A 15480-nucleotide genomic window follows, 5' to 3' on the forward strand; every position below is an offset into this window, starting at 1 on the left:
GGAAGGCTCCTAACCATGGAGAGTAACTAGAATACAAACAGCAAGGCATTTCTTGGTCAATAACATGTTAAAAAAATCTATTAAAATAGTTCTTGGTCTGAAGGTTGTACATAGAATTTAGTAAGTTTAAAATGTCAATTTATCTTGATTTGATCAGTGTATGTTTCCGTTGCTTAAACGGTAGAGGTTTCTTCTATTTAATTTTCCACTTATAACTTGTCATAGTTTGAAAGACTGGTGTCTGCTGAGGAAGGTGGGAAATCTCCCTTGGAATGGCAAATGTGACTTCTTTCCCTCCAAATTATTATAATTTTGAAATTATGGGGCTTTCAGGCAAAGATACAGGAAAAGGAATACCAGTCCTTCACTAGTATATACATATATGTACATCTATATAACAAGACAAATAACAATGGCAACAACAACAAACAAAACCAGAGACCCAAGCACAGCCTCTCTCGGCTGTCGGGCCCTTTCTCCTTTGGTGCAGTTACGCTCACAGCCAGCAAGCTCGGCCGCCTCTCTCCATGTGGTAATGGCGACTCAGCCGGCAGTAGAGATGGAAAAGGGACTTCCCGTACAAACCCACGGGGGCAGCTGATCCTGGTGTCCCTCTGGAGGGCGAAATGGGCTGTAGCTGGAACCTTGGAGCAGTGGCTGGAACGGCAGAGGTGGACACACCCGGTGTGACAAACAAAATATAGCAGAAACGCCGCAGGAGCTGTGGGATGTCCAGGCAGGCACAGGGTGCTGGGTTAAAGTGTAGCGAAAAACCTGATGCAGCGTCAGAAAAACAGTGGGGCTGGACAGCAGCAGCCAGGCTCCCGCAAACAGCCAGGACACGCTCCCTCAGGACAGGACTAGGGGATTGGGGTCCTGGGTTTTCCCTTGAGGCATCCGAGTAGATGGTGAGAGTCCTTTCCGGTGAAATCTGGTGTTCAATAAAGTCCCAGTTCAACAGCTGCTCTTGCGAGCAAAGCCTCATTCAAGGCAGAAGCTGTAAAAGATGGAATTCCATGGTGTCAGCAAATTCTTCCCACATCAACTGCAGACTGGCCATCTCCCCTTTGATCCGAGAGCAAGAGAGAGCAAGGAGTTAAGCCCAGCTCCTCACCTGCTGGCCAAAATCTCGCAGTATCTCTGCCCTTTCCAAGAGAAAGTCCACCAGCTTAGAGAGTAGCCAGCTGCACCCTTCCCCCTCCTCCTCCCCCAGCAACCTCTTTTACATATTGGTCTTTGCCATCTCTTAGGCAATAATTGGGACAAAATTCCCTGAGAGAAAGAAAAAAAAAAAAAAGGATAAAGCCTAACCTCCAACACAACTCTTCAAAGTTATTGATTATCAATATTTTCTCAGAAAAAAAATCAGGTAAAGGAAAGCCTCTGTATAGACTACATCAAACGTGATCAAAGTATTCATCATTAAATAACTTGCATATCCCATTCAGACTAGTTATACAGTATTGGACATATAATACCAAATCTTCTTAAAGAAATTGTTTTTATTTCAGAGCATTTCCTTGATTTTGCTAGCTTACTTCACTACCCTCTCTTCCCCCACTGCGACTTTCAAAATGAATTTTTTACTAATAGCATAGCTAAAGAGAATGCAACATATGTGTTCCTTGATTTTTTGTTCAGTCAAAAGTAATTCTTCTTGTTTTCTTCACAGTTTCCTGAGACTGTGGTATACAACCCTTACCCTCAAGGAAAGGTGATCAAAAAGTTAATAATTGCAAAAAGTAACCAGTGCATGCACTGCAAATACATATGCAAAATCGCTGAATTTTTTCCATAAGATAAAAGCAATTATCACTCATAATCAATAGCTAAAATTTTCAACTTAAGAATCTAAACTTCAACCTCTCATTGAGATGGAAAAGTAGGAGGAAAGTATGTTTCTGATTACACTGTTTTAAGTAAGTTGTTGCAATTTTCTTAATCTATACTTCATAGATTACAATTAATTTTATGGCTTTTAGAAGCAGAGACAATCTGAATATGATGTCTTACAATACATATCATCAATAAATAGGAGATGGGTTTTGCAACATTTGCTTGCTTAAAATGTGTTTTTGCAATAGTTCCACAGAGTGAAAAAAACCAAACAGGCTTACAGAGACAAAATGTAGGATTTGGGATCTGCTTTGTTTGTTACTCAAGTACCTTAAAAGAATATATGTCCAGTGCTCTATGAGATTAGAGTATTGCCTATGCTGAGGCTTGCTAGAGTGAGGCCTAAATTTTAATTTGAAATGTTCCTGACCAAGAGCTTTAATGTGAAATGTTAGCTGAACAGTCACAGCTAAAGTCAATGCTCATTAAATACTTTCTAAGTATTTTCTATGGGAAAACTTTATAACTTCATAAGTCTGTCTCTGTCTTTGATGATTAGGTCTTTTCTCCTCAGATAACTTGCACAGTTCCTCATAGGATACTGGACCACAGGAGCAGATCACAGTATCCTTGAGGCTCCCATCTGGAAGTAGACTTTTCTTGGTGACCTCAAGCAGCAAAAATTTTCTGGACTAAAATTTCATAAGTAAATACACAGAGAATAAGTAGAGCCTCTTTCCTCTTCTTATGCTGCAAAGGGTTGGCTGAAAAGCTTTCTACTGTATTCAAAGCATTTTCTTGTCAAAGATGATGAACGATGCTAAAAAGAAAAAAGCGACACATGCCTTTGGTATGACTGTGTCCTCCAGTTCCCTTGTCAAGGGGGCTTTATTCTCACCAAGATGCCTTTTAGACTAGGTTTGAAAGAAATTTGTATACATATGTTGGAAATACTAATTCACATTAACTTCGAGAGGCACCACGGTGTGATCGACAGGGTACTAGATTGGGACACAGGGACCAGTTCAATTCTGACTTTGCTATTGGCCTGATGGGTAACAAGAACAAGATGCTTCACATCTGTGTTTTCCTGTTAATATTTTAATCTATTTATACTGTGGACTTGAGGAGGGCATTGTCCCTTGTTTTGTGTTTGTGTGGTGTTTAGCACAGTAGGACCTGCTGTAATCTGCTCCTGATGTAATTCATAAAACTAAACAGCTAATACAAAAAGCAAATAGGTCTAAGAGACTATACAGAGTTTCACAATTGCTAAGGACAGACCCAAAGGATTATCAGGTTTTATTATGCCATGAGATTCAAACCATAGGCAAAGTTAAACCCATCTGCAAATTAATTTACAAACATTCAATCTCCCAATGACCATACTATTAAGCAAATAAAAAATAAAATCATAGAAAGCAGTATGTTACCTGTCTACTCCCCTTTTGTGTTCTGATCTAACAAACCAAGAGATTTGCTATTCCTCCTGGCTCAGCCATCAACCTTGAAAAATAAAAGTGGAACCTGAAGATCAATTTAGATTCCTTGTGTTTTAAAGAGGATCAATACAGTTAACGACTGCATTTTCATCACACTCGCATGAAGTCTACCACTGGTAATCATGCAAGAGCTAGAAAATAAATTGGGGATCCTACTATAACAACCATGTGCTGCTGATAGAGAGGACCCAATTATTCCTTTGCATGCACACACTGCATCTCTGCAAGGGTATGCAAGGAAAGCTGTTGGCCCACATGACAGAAATATATTGGTGGTGACAGGCTGCCAATTTTTATATATAGGCAAGTCACTTTTCTTATATATCCACAGATAAAATTAGTATGCTCAACACCATATAGCACAGGATGAAAGTCAATGATTGCAGAGAAGTCCCTCAGGTTAGGCTTGCTTCAAGTGGAAAGCACACGAATCATTCCCAACATATCTTCATAATCTGACTGCCTAATTGCAAGTATGAAGCAACACTGTAAAACAGAGCAGCCAATAAAATTATATGTAAAACTATAACAATGTGTTCATTAACAACAGATTTTCTATTTTGATATTTTTTATCAGGGTACTGAAATGATGCCAATTTGTTCAATGCTGCAGTCTTCTCTGAAATATCTGGTTTTGCCCAAGACAACCAGTAGTTCCACACCGTTTGTAACAAAACCAAAGATGAGCTTATCTGAATAAACCGAATGGCCCTGCTAAATGAAAAATTACTTACTGAAAAACAAAATAACAAAAAGGATAAAAATTAGCATATTCCAGGATTACAAAATCCATTTGTGGCAATCTCAGTTTTAAACTGTAACAAAAGTTTCATGTATATTCTTTGTGAACAGATGCCATAAATTCACAAATTAAATGGGTTGGACCCTGACACTGTTTATTAAAAATAAAAGGTGGAGGTTTTTTAATGCAGAGGAAGTTGGAGGTCTATTTAATGATAAAGAATATGTTTCTCATACTCTTCTGAATGTCTTCTTGGGAATAGAGTTTTTTTACTTTCTAGGGACAGTCATATGAAAATAGTACTCAAATAGGCAGCATCTACATACTACCACAACATCCACCAGCTCAGTTTTGCTTTGTGCTAGTCTGATGCCCTGACTCCTTACTTGGGTGAATCAAGTTTTGTGAAAAGGGGAGAGGCAAGGAATTAAAATTGATCAACAAAATAACACAGAGAAATACTTTGACATACAAACACTAAGTATGAAGGCAAGCTCCTATTTTTCTGAGAATCTGTAGGACTATCCTGTTGTCCTTGATTCTGTCAGAATTTGTTCCTTACATGGCTGTAAGAGTTTGAATTTAGCTTTCCTAAGGTTCAAATATTTCATTTTGTTTTCAGGGGCCACTTTGATTTTTGTGATGGATAAGTACATTTCAATAGATGGTTACCTTATTTCATATGATGTAATAAACTTTTTTCCACATTTGAGTATTTTATTTGAATTTTTATTAATTTCTCTGCTTTGACTATTCTCTTTTCCAAATGCCACTGTGAAAATAACCCTAAAGGTACAGGAAAACTGAACTAAATTTTATGAATAGCTATGTTCCATAATATTCACCACTTTATTACCCACCTATTAAAGCCTATTAGATGGCTCAGCATAAAATCTTAAGTTATGTCACATTTTCTCTCTAGTTGGACATAGAATACACATAGAATGGTTAAGGTTGAAAGGGATGCCAGGCGACTGTGTGGTCAAGCACCCTGGTCAAGCAAGGCCACCCAGTGCTTGAAGGTTACCACGAAAACATTCAGACATCTTTTGGATAACTCCAATGATTGAGACTCCACAACCTATCTGGGCAACCTGTGTCAGTTCTCAGTCACTCTCACAGCAAAAAAAGTGTTTTCCTGCTTCCATTTGTGCCCATTGCCTCTTGTCCTGTCAGTAGGCACCACTGAAAAGAGCATGTCTCTGTCCTCTTTGCACTGTCCCTTCAGATATTTATACATATTGACAAGAGATCCCCACCCAGCATTCCCTTCTCTAAGCTAAGAAGATCCAGGTCTCTCAGCCTTTCCTCATAGGAGAGATGCTTGAGTCCCTTAATCATCTCCATAGCCCTTCATTGGACTCTTTCCAGTATATCCATGTCTCCCTTGTACTGGAGAGTTCAGAACTGGGCACAACACTTCAGGTGTGGCCTCACCAGGGCTATGCAGAGGGGAAGGATTCCCTCCCTGCCCTGCTGGCAGCACAACTCTTTGTGCAGCCCAGGACACCACTGGCTCTCTCTGCACATTATGGCTCTTTTTCACCAGGAATTCCAGCTCCTTTTCTGCAAAGCCACTTTTCAGTCAGTTGGCCCCAGCATATACATGGAGCTGTTCTTTGTTGTAGAGGAAATTAAGCACATTAAGACTTTTGTCATACATGGAATTAGTGCTCTAAATTTCTAATATATCTGATCTTAAGCCAGTTAAGTTCTCTCTTTTAAATGTAGCAAAATTACAGAATCCCAGAATATACTGAGTTGGAAGGGACCCTCAAGGATCATCGAGTCTGACTCCTGGCCCTGCACAGCACCATCCCCAAGGATCCCCCACTGTGCCTGAGAGCATTGTCCAAAAATTTGTTGAATTCCATCAGGCTGGTGCTGTGACCACCACCCTGGGGAGCCTGTTCCAGTGCCCACCCACCCTCTGGGTAAAGAACCTTTTTCTAATATCTAACCTAAACCTCAAATTTTCATTAATAGTGTAAAAAACGTTGCTGGCATCTACCTGGTGACAAATATGAGCAAACTTTGACAGCCAGAAGTAGAAAATCTCATAGTAATCAAACCTCTATGAGATCCAAAGTGTCATTTTTTTCAGGACAGAAAAATTATTATCTTCACTGTGTTGGATACTTTGGGGGTTGACAGCTATTACAGTTTTTTAATCCTTTTAGGGTTTCTTAAATGAATACCTACTATTCCATTATTGCCACTAGATAACAGATTCTAAGTGTTGTTTTTACACAGCTCTAATTGTTTAAAATGGCAAGTTTCTTTATTTCTTTCCTCTGGAGTTTCACATTTATCCACAGAGAGCTTCTTTCAGCTTCCCCATCATCATGACAGCAATATGTAATCACTTAATAAAGACAAGATTTGTTTTTCAGCCAAACAAATTATTTGTGGAAGTTCTTCCCCAAAGGAACAAAAATTAAATACAGTTTTTACTTGTTTGCATGGCTAGTTTTGTGATTTTATCCACTCTCAAACAGTAACTGAAGGAATAAATGCTATTCTGCTAAACTTTCTCAAGTAATCCTCCTTTCTCACTGCAGGCATCTTGCAAGTTAAGACTGGGATATGTTTTCTAAGTTTTATTTTAGTTTTGGACTCCAAAGCTCTATGTAAGTTCTATACTCTTCCTTACAGGAAGAGTATTAAAACATATTTTTCAACAAAGAAACAACAAGATCACCTCCATGTAGAAGCACTACAACAGATTTTATATTTCTATGCTGTAATTTTGTTAAATATAAGTACACTAAGGTCTGGCAAAAATCCTTTTGGATGAAATTCTGATCTTTAATTAGAGTTTACTTTTTTTTTCTCTGTGAAACTCAGATTTCATACATTGACTGCATGGACTTTATTTATTACAGTAGATTTATGCATATACAAAATATTTTGAAGATCAGGCCATTAAGCAAGGGTATACCACCACCTGTTCAATTATTCAAGCTAGAAATTGATTCTGGTGCAATACTCTCAGCTTGTCTCTATTTTATGTCAGGTAATTCAACTCATGCAGGATCAGTATGCAAGTGAAAGGGAAAAAACTTTCTGTTTAAACTTCAGTGATTCCAGATGTTCTAAGATCAGGGAGCACAGTTTGAGCTATTAGAAGTGCTATTATTGTATAGCATATGAGCAGAACCCTAAAGAAAAAAGTCACCAAAAAAGAATATTCATGGTAAAAAAATATTTGTTTATCCATACTAAATTTTATATTTTTGAACTCAGACTGGAATTTGAACTGAAAGCATTATAATAACACTATAAGTACTGTACTTCCTGATAAGTAAATAATGAGTACATCTTCAAATAAAAACCTAAAAAAAAAAAAAGCTACTCTTTATGGTAATAAAACAATTTTGCAATCCCAGAAAGATTCCAAAAAGTCATGGGTAAACTTCAGACTAGCATCTGAGCAGTTGGATGCCTATACCCTGTAAGTATTTGACCCTTTGCCTGTCATTAGTTTATTCCATCTTCCCCCACCATGGGAAACAGCAAGATGCCTATAAAAAATTTCCATCAGCAGCACTGAAGTAATTCCCTTCCCCCCATCTCCCCATGACTGCTCTGATTTAATAGCCATGGAAAGTTCCATAAGATCATTCAACCCCTGTAGTTCATAGCATCCTTCAAATGCCATAGAAACCAAGATTCTATGGACCAGTAAAATAGTTACCCATTATCCTCAACTTCTCTTCTAGTCATGTCTTGCTTTTGACATCGTTAGGGTGATGGAAAATATTTTTCCTGCCCCAAATCACCTTTTTGTACCTGTCACTGAAAGTTTTATGAAGCCATCCATTGCCATCAGCTCATGGCAGAGAAGGAGAACTGACTCAAATAATGTGATTTGGGTCATGAAACATCTGCAAAATGGTCACATTATTCCCACTTCATGTTCAGAATTACGGCTGCTTAATTTTCTAACAAGAAATGGCAGGGAATATTATTTGGTTGTTTTTACTACTATTGCCTATTTTGTGGAGACTATATAAACTTCAAACTGAACAACTATGCTATAAAATAGCAAGTCCAGTTCTTTTTACAGGCAGACCTGTGAAGAAGAACTTTGTTCAGACTAAACTAGATGGAGAATAATTCCAGTTGTATAGGAACAACGTTTAACATCTAAAACTGTACAACGTCTTCCCACCATCTCTGATCACTTCCCATGACTCTTCCTATAAGGAGAATATTGTAGAGTTAATGTGAAATATTTTGCAAGGCATTTAGATCTGGAAATTCTCTAGTACTAACAGAATCCCTTAGCCATATCACTTTTACTTTCTTTTAAGTGAGATGGAAGAAATCTAGAAATCATAAGATGGAGCTCTATAAGAACACTCAGAAATATATAATCATATAGATGAAAAATATATATATTTCCATACATATATATGTGTGTGTTTGTGTGTGCAGATGCAAAAATTGTCACTTTCAATAGGCTTGAAAATGCATACACGTGTGGGCAGTTGCTTTTAAAACCGCTCTTGACATAAGAGTATCAGACAAATTTAGACGCTGACACAATAGGAACCTCCAAAACCATTTTGCTCAGCATCATAGTGCTGAATGTTATTTATAAGAGTACATACAGAGAAAACATCAGAACTGTCAAATATTGATTATCATTCTTCCTTTTAAAAGTGGACTTGAGCTGCAAAACCTGAATGTAAATCATCTAATAAATTTCAAAATATTAGACCTGAAAAGGCAAGGATGTCACTTCATTCGTATGAATGTTTTCATAGGTGGGAAGATGAGACAGGCCTTGTAAAACAGTACTTTGTCAGTCATCCCTTTGATAACATTATTAAAGAATGCATGTGGGTTTCCTTTAGTAAAAGCCAACAGCAATAAATTATCACTCTTTTATCAATAAAACTTCAAGTGGTTGTCTTATTTCAGGAAAGAACAAAAATTTAAGACCCGATCAAAGTATTTTAAAAGATAGTAACTAGAAATTAAGAAAAAATATGTGTTCCTGCTGCAACCTTGTACTGGAGACTTTCTTCCTCTCTTTTACAGGACCCTCACCCTTGCTTCATCTTTCAGAAAATCAAAGAGGCAACATGCACAAACATATAAGAATGGTTAAGCAAACTAGATAAAGTTATTCAAGTATCTTTAACATGGTAGAAAAATTTAGATAAAACTCTGTCTTCTCATTCCTTCATTATGCCACATCAGGGTCCAATTCCCCTTTGACCAGGTTCTTTGACATATTCTATGCAGGGAGGGTGTAACATTTAAAATAAATTCACTAATTTGAAGGTATTTGGTATTCTATGAGATTTCTGATTTAGCAGATATTAAAAATAAAAATGAAAACACAATACAAGTGTAAGTTACACAGAATAAAATACAGCAATTCCAGTATATAATTCAACCACAATACCAACATGATTCCCAGTAACTTGCTCATTTGCCATGACACTGGGTGTTTCCAATCTCCAGGAAGGAATAAGGGGGTTGAAGCCAGCAACATCTGTTAACACTCTTCAAAATTATTTTGCTAGTTATCTAGTTTTGGAGAGATTTTCTTGTCTCAAAACATAAAAAGCCCCCATCACAAACTTCATGGAGCTCTTTAGACTAGTAACAGGAAACACAAGCCTACATCCGAAAGCCTGATTTCCCTACAGTTTATGAAGGACTGTAGAAGCATAAGCCCATATATTAAGAGAAGCAATACCTACACAGAGAAAGGTAAGAGTCTCAATACTAATGTCCTAAAATAAGTTGGGTTTTGCTGTGGATACATGTTACAAATACATCCTCTTACACAGTTGATTGTAAGGTTTGTCTATGATTTTTCTTCTCATAGACAAACCTCAACTCCCCATTTATTTTTCCTGCATTTAGTTTCTGTCACTATTACATGTTCTGACAAAAATCACATTAAAAATTAATATTAAGCAGCATAACATTAAGAAACTCTGTGAATGACCTGGGGGTCCTGGTGGACAACAAGCTGTTCCTGAGCCAGCAGTGCCCCTGTGGCCAAGAAAGCCAATGGGATCCTGGGGTGCACTGGGAAGAGGATTGCCAGCAGGTGGAAGGAGGTGGGGTGCTGTGTTCAGCTTTGGGCTCCACAGGACAAGAGCTCCTGGAGTGGCTCCAGTGGAGGTTGCAGAGATGATGAAGGGATGGAGCATCTCTCTTATGAGGAAAGGCTGAGGGAGCTGAGCCTGTTCAGCCTCAAGAAGAGATGACTGAGAGGGGACCTCATCAACGTCTGTCAGTGTCTGCAGGGAGGGGTCAGAGCACACCAGGCTCTGCTCAGTGGTGCCCAGCACTAGGACAAGAGGGAAGGGGCAAAAACAGATGCACAGGAAGTTCCTCCTGAACATGAGGAAGAACTTCTTTCCTGTGCAGTGATCGGGCACTGGAACAGATCACCCAGAGAGGGTGTGGAATCTCACTGGAGATACTGAACTGTCTGGACACAATCCTGTGCCACATGCTCTGGGATGACCCTGTTTGAGCAGGGGAGTTGGACCAGATGACCCACTGTGGTCCCTTCCAACTTGACCCATTCCAGGACCCTGTGATTGAAGTTTCCTATTAGTACCTATTTGAATTTATCTGATGGTCAGTACATTGGTAGAGGGATTTTTTTCAGCATATATGAAACCATCAAAATTTTCTGATAATAGATTGTGAACACTTTGTTAAATAGAATAAATGCTCAGGGCTGACTGGCTGTTAACAGCACCTGAGATACTGATGTCTTCAGAGGACAAAATGCAGAGCTAAATATTAAAATCAGTAGGAAAAACCAACCCAAACCCAACCAAATAAACCTCACAAACGGTATAATAATCTTATGTAAAAGTTGCTTATAAAAATAGGTAATCCTATGAAACCAGCTGCCAAATTGGAAATACAAATTTATTAAAAAGAAAATTAACCTTTTTCATTAATTCCTAGGAGTAACAGAGTATATTTAAGACCCTCAGCATTAACAGACTGACAGAAAAATTTCATGTTATAGAGAAGTATCCATGTGTAAATGACCTAGTGAAAAGTAAGAGACTGTATCCTGTACTCTCTTCTTTCATTTCCATAAAGGTCTTGACATGCACACAGATTTGCAACACTGGTATAGTGACATGACGGCATATTTCTCATTAGAGCACTAGTTCACCACTTGGCTTTTGTAAGTCTCCAAAGATGTTTTGCACAGTACACATAATAAGCTTTAAAGTGTTCATAATATCCATAATTTTTATTTTACATGATACAATGATGGTAGAAGAGTACTGTTACACATATTAGAGATTCAATATCATACTTGATGTCTTTAATGTTAAAAGAAAGAGAGGCAAAGGCTACTTTACTGCAGCTTGGATAAAACTTTTTATTTCAAGTACTTAAATTTGTCATCCTTATTTGAACACACATACCAGTTTTTCTCCCAGTGGTGTAAACTTTAGTTTAAGTAGATCCAAACTACAACACAGATTATATTTTACATTTGAGAAGCAAAAATCTGGCAGAGTTAAACTCAAATAATACCTCAGCCCCATTTTTCCTATGCAAAATCTATCTCCATGATACTATTAAAAAGCTATGCTTTTCTGTGATATCACCAAATCCAGAAGTAGATATCATTTTGACAAGATCTTGGTCCTAATCCTCAAGAATCTAAACCTAACTGCAGCAGGAAAACAGATGGTGAAGGTGTGTATCTTACTGCATCAGCCCACCAGTTATTTAACAGTGGATAAATTGTTAGTCACACTCTTCTGTATGTTACTCCTTGGAGCACTAAATACACATTGGCTTTTTACAAAGGAAGAAAAGATACAAAAAAATCATACAAAATTTCAAAATACCCATTACACATCACTGTCTTCATATATCAAAATGCTGTTTATAGGAGAGCACTTTTAACTTATTCCTTTGGTGTTCTTCAGTCTTTGTAATTCTTCTCTTTAAGCATCTTTACCTTTCTGCTCTTTAAGCATCATACACCCACTTTCTATTTTCAAAAACATGGAAGTATCCCTTATTTGTTCTCTCTATGGTAAACAAGGTAAGTGTCAAAGCATTCTTAGTAAAGGAAATATGTAAGTTCATCTTGGATTTTTTTCCTCTCTTTCACATTATTCCTGCTGTAGGGCAGCAGTTACTGAAAGGCCTAAGTGACAGCAGCCTGTATGGTTAAAATCAAAGTTCAAGGTGGCAAAGGTCCTTGTACTGATCAATTGAAGTTAATCCACCTCATGTCCATAGTGTTCACAAAACATGCTGTAACCAGCAAATATCTTTGTTGACATTCACTCAGCAATGCATTAAGATTACTGAACTGTTAGCTTTGAAGTTCAAACAAAAGATAGCACATATCTGTCATGACCACGTTACCTCCCCATCCACTAAGAATTCCTTAACAGGCAGCTACAAAACTACAGAATATATCAGTTAATATAGAAAACAAACATCTTGTTTGAACAGAAGCCAGTTCACCAAGTGCAAGATGATGATGATGATGATGATGATGATGATGATGATGATGCATGTTGCACTCCTCAGCTTCTGGCAAAAATCACACCCCCTCCTAGCAGCTTCAAGGGCCATTTGTCCTAGAGGAGACACCCTTACTTCCAGTGACATGATCTGGCATGGTTTGGCTGACAAGACCATTTACCCCCTCCAGTTTACTCAGAAGTACATCAGGCCAAGACAACCCTTCCTCTACGAGTTTTTTGTCTGTCCTTTCATGGAAGGGTCCACCATTTTATGTCCAAATGGTGTCAGTGTATTAATCATCATTCTGCTCCTTTGGCTCACAGCTTTCTTGATGCCATCATAGTCTTGTGCTTTCAGGCAGCCCTGTGCTGGACAGCAGGAAATGCTGCTGGTCCCAGTGTCCCTAGAAGCACATCAGAAAGGGAAGGTGCCTGTCATTACAAGCACAGAGGACCCTCCTTTTGAAAGAGCCATTCCTTTCAAGTTTTCATGCTGTGTTGTGACTGACTGACACAAATTTCTTGACACTGACATACCCACATGTTCTCACAGGCAGTCTTGGAATTTACTGCCCCTTCCTTTGGACCAAGAAATATTCAAATATGAAAATAGAATCATACAGTGAATCACAGAATTATTTGGGTGGAAGGGACCTTAAAGCTCATCTCATTCCATTCCCCTGCCTTGGGCAGGGACACCTTCCACTAGACCAAGCCCTGTCCAACCTGGCCTTGAACACTTCCACGGATGCTGTCAGAGACTGAAATGTTATGGTTCATGCCTTAAACATTGTTATGAAGGAGTTTTGCCCATTATGGCAAAACTGCATAAAGAAGCTGTAACCACAGAAGCCCACCCCTCCCTGAAGATGCCTGATTGGAACTTTGGACTGTGAGTTAAGCTGCCTAAGGGAACTTGAGATAAGATAAATGTGACACTACTGTTCAAGCATCTCAGGTCTAGGGAGATGTAAACAAGGCTAAGGGAGAAGAATACATTCACTAGAAAGCCAAACCCAGCAGCTATCCTAAAAATCATCCCTGGCTGGGTTTGGGGTGGGGGTAGGCCATAGCCCACAGGCTCATCTGCTGAGGGCAGGTTTCCACAAACTCCGCCACAACCAATGCTGGGGGAGGAGAGTTTTGCATGTGTGATGTAACCTCTGGTCAGAGACAGTGAACACCCATCCTCCCTTATACAAACTGGCTCAGCTGTGAAACCCCCCCCCCCTCCCGCCCCAGGAAGGCCACATCCACAGGACATTCACATGAGAAGCAGTTGAAGAGGTGTCATAATCCATCAAAGACCTCTGAAGCTCCCCATAGACTTCTTTCTGAGGCCTTGCACCAGAGCATTGCATGTGATGCGAAGTAATGCAACAAACAGATTCAGAGTCTGTTACAAGACACAGTGTCAATCTTGCCCTCCCTCCAGGGGAGGCACCTGACCCAAATGTATATTAATCCATGGGACTCTGTGTTTTTTGGGGGACCCTCAAAGAAGGGTCCAGAAGACCACATGGAGAGGATCAATGGGATGCCATTGGGATCCATGGAGGGGTGATATTTTCTCTTCCCCCACCTCTTTTCTATTTATTTTTCTCTTTCTCTCTCATTTATTATTAAGTAAAATCCATACTATTGACTTTGGCATATGGTCTCATTTGTACCTTAGCTTGGGCAGAGGCATTGCTCTAAAAATTTTAATAACCTGATCATAACAGATGGGGCAACCACAACTTCTCTGGGCAACCCATTACAGTGCCTCAGCACCCTCACAGTAAAGAATTTCTTCCATATATCTAACCTTCATTTCCTGATAAAGAACCTGTCTCTGGCTTCCCTGTAACTCCACTTCAGATACTGGAAGGTTGCTGTGAGGTCTCCACATAGCCTTCTCTTCTGCAGACTGAAGAACCCCAACTTTCTCTGCCTGGCCCCAATTTTTTTGTCCTCTATATATACACTTTATATACAGACACACACACACACACACACACACACACAGAGATCTGTATGAAGGATTATAAAAATATGTATAAATACGTATTTTTCTCTTTTACACATAGATACATAACTTTATCTATTAACATAACACTATATAATATATACTTTTTACATTTTATATGATGATTAATGCGTATAATTCATATAATACATAAACCCTTTAATCAGCACTATCCTGCCTGCTCCACCTCAAGGGCAGTCACGACTTTTGAATATGAAACTCATTTGCCTAATGTTGCAACCCTCAAGAAAGTTTCTTAGCTGTAATAATTAATGACCTTGTTTGTAAGCGTGTGGTAGCTCCATTCCCTGTGAATGGCCACAGCCTTCCCAGCACAGTCAGCACGTCTCTTACCACCCTCACAAGACTTTGTCATAACACGACTGTCAGCCTTTTCATCACTGGCCTCCTGCTGACTATTCCTCTCCACCAGATAATAATCATGGTCTTTCAAGAGCAATGCCCCATTGCTTTTACTGATGTTGTTGTTCCTTATGCACTAGCTGTGATCTCTAAGAGTACAAGACACATGCAGCCTGTGCTCCAAAACCTGGGTCTTGCAGCATCTGTAGCAATCAGGACAGTCTAACAGGACAGTCTTGATTTCAGACTCTGCTGCTTATTTTCACCATTGACCTAAGGACAAGGAAACATATAGCACCTGTGCCAACAGGCTTAGAGGTAGCTCTAAGATCCTCTAAAAACATCAGGAAATGAAGCTCCCAGCCCTGAGCTCCCATTCAGAAAAAAAGAAAAATATTCATTCTGATGAGAAGCTATATTCTCCACAGGTCAGTTCCCACAACCTACTGTAGGTAAACATCTTTCATCAGATATTTATATGATTAGCTTTCATGAGAGTGCAGATACACTAATCAAAACTTAAACCTGAGCAGC

At 38.9% G+C, this 15480-nt stretch overlaps 1 pseudogene; it reads left to right on the forward strand.

Annotated features, from left to right (window-relative positions):
- LOC109143271 overlaps positions 1–12693 on the forward strand; it is a 28448-nt pseudogene extending 15755 nt beyond the window's left edge.
- The last annotated feature ends 2787 nt before the right edge of the window (positions 12694–15480 follow it).

Source organism: Corvus cornix, chromosome 1 (assembly GCF_000738735.6).
Source record: "Corvus cornix cornix isolate S_Up_H32 chromosome 1, ASM73873v5, whole genome shotgun sequence".
NCBI lineage: Eukaryota > Metazoa > Chordata > Aves > Passeriformes > Corvidae > Corvus > Corvus cornix.